Source organism: Leptonychotes weddellii, chromosome 3 (assembly GCF_054177405.1).
Source record: "Leptonychotes weddellii isolate Sample4059 chromosome 3, ASM5417740v2, whole genome shotgun sequence".
Taxonomy (NCBI): domain Eukaryota; kingdom Metazoa; phylum Chordata; class Mammalia; order Carnivora; family Phocidae; genus Leptonychotes; species Leptonychotes weddellii.
The window spans coordinates 33,429,724-33,432,279 of record NC_138371.1 but is presented as its reverse complement, the minus strand read 5'-3'; the positions used below and the strand labels follow the sequence as shown (position 1 = coordinate 33,432,279).

General features: G+C 36.0%; 1 pseudogene; it reads right to left on the bottom strand.

Annotated features, from left to right (window-relative positions):
• Positions 1 to 1,470: 1,470 nt before the first annotated feature.
• On the bottom strand, positions 1,471 to 2,172 carry LOC102732383 (large ribosomal subunit protein eL21 pseudogene; annotated as a pseudogene).
• Between the last annotated feature and the right edge of the window lie 384 nt (positions 2,173 to 2,556).

Below are 2,556 nucleotides of genomic sequence, written 5' to 3'. Positions count from 1 at the left end.
TAATTTTTGATACAAAATGTCCTGTAGTCCAAAAAAGATTAAAGCATACCAAGAGACAAGATTTAATCACCAGAAACTAACAGAAAAAATAGACAATAAAAACAAACTAGGAATCTAGATACTGGAGTTACTAGACACAAATATTAAAGTAATCATAATTAAAATATTAAAAACTAATATCAAGATAAGTAATTTACCCAATAATTTTTACTATAAAAAGGAAACAAACATAATCTAGGCCCAAATCATTAAGTAACTAAAATTAGAAGTCCCATAGATGTTAATAGTAGATCAGATAAGCTGAAGGAAAGAATAATGCAGGAGAAGATAGGTCGGTAAGAAACACACAGACTAAAGCACAGGGAGAAAAGTGTGCACATTTCCAGGAAAGAATAGAAGACACACACATTGTGTGTGTGTATACATCATTATATATATATACACACACACATTATATATATAATTATAATTATGTAATTATATATCTATATATGTATATATATTAATTATATACTTACATATGATTATAATTTAAATATAATTATATACTTATATATTAATTATATTATAATTCCATTTTATACATGTATGTCTATATATATATATATATATATACACACACACACCACTTCTTCTTTATTCATTCATCCATCAAAAGATACTTGGGCTCTTTCCATAGTTTGGCTACTGTAAATGATGCTGCAATAAACATTGGGGTGCATATATCCTTTTGAGTTAGTGTTTCTGTATTCTTTGGGTAAATACCCATTAGTGCAATTAGTAAATCATCTGGTAATTCTATTTTTAATTTTTAAATAAGATTTATTTATTTTTAGAGAGAGAGCATGTACACAAGTGGGAGGGGTAGAAGGAGAGGGAGAGAATCTCAAGCAGACTCCCCACTGAGCATGGAGCCCAATGTGGGGCTGGGTCTCATGACCCTGAGACCACAACCCAAGCTGAAGCCAAGGCATTCAACTGACTGAGCCACCCAGGCGCGCCTCTATTTTTAATTTTTTGAGGAACCTCCATCCTGTTTTCCACAGTGGCTGCCCCCGTTTGTATTCTCACCAACAGTGCATGAGTGTCCCTTTTTCTCCACATCCTCACTGACACTTGTTTCTTGTGTTTTTGATTTTTAGCCGTTCTGACAGGTGTGAGGGTTATCACCTCATGATAACTTATTGTGGTTTTGATTTGCATTTCCCTGATGATGAGTGATGTTAAGTATTTTTTCATGTGTCTGTTGGCCATCTGTATGTCTTTGGAGAAATGTCTGCTCATGTCTTCTTCCCATTTTTAATTGGATTATTTGTGGGTTTTTTGGTGTTGAGTTGTATAAGTTCTTCATATATTTTGGGTACTATGCACTTTTCACATGTATCATTTGCAAGTATCTTCTCCCATTCAGTAAGTTATCCTTTAGTTTTGTGTTTTTTGGTTTTTTTTAGGACACAAAGTTTGCTTTAAATATTTTTTTGGGGGAAAGGACACCACACTTCTACTCAATTGAGAGAAACATTTTTACAGTCTTGAGGTCTTTTATTTTCTTTACATTTATCATGCCATGAGTTCATAGGGACTGGGTTCCAGCAGTTCGGGCTCCTTTCCATTGGTTCTCACAAAGTGCGCTTCTCTGGGTGGGGCAGGCTGGCGCTTCAGTTGAACTCAAGTACCCTTCTCTTTGGCTTCCTTCTTTTTCTGATCATTTTCCTTCACATGCTTCAGGAAGCTATCTCGGCTTTTTGAGTGTTTAATATGCTCAGTGCGTACATTAATTCTCTTATCAAGAATCTTGCCCTTAACGTGTTTGTTTACAACAATGCCAACAGCATGATGAGTAACATTGTCGACTCTTCCAGTTTTGCCATGGTAACATTTGTGGGGCATTCCTTTTTGAACAGAGCCCATTCCCTTGATGTCCACAATATCACTTTTCTTATAGATTCGCATGTATGTAGCCAAAGGAACAACTCCATGTTTTCTAAAAGGCCTAGAGAACATATTGTGGGTACCTCTCCTTTTTCCCTTTGTGTTGGTCATTTTGGTGAATTGCTGGAAGATGGCAGTTCCGGCCGAAAGGTATCCTTTAGTTTTGTTGGTTGTTTCCTTTGCTGTGCAGAACCTTTTTATTTTGCTATAGTCCCAATAGTTCATTTTTGCTTTTGTTTCCCTTGCCTCAGGAGACATATCTAGAAAAATGTTGTTACTACCAATGTCAGAGTGATTACTGCCTGTGCTCTCTTCTAGGATTTTTATGGTTTCAGATGTGGCCATTAAAAATTTCTTGAGTCCAGGCTATGTGTGAGATGTTTTATTGGATTTGTGGAATCAAAGCTTTAAAAACCACGGTCCTGATGTTGAAGAGCTTCCAGTCTAGCAGTTACAAGGAATACATACAACTAACTGTAATGTAGTGGGATGAACACAGTCGTAGAGGTGTGGATATTCTGCTCTGGACACACCAAGAGCAGATTGGAAGAATCACTAAGTCAACTTTTAGAGACCTCAGTATTGAGATGTTTCACTAGCTCTTTTCCCACCTCAAAACAGTAT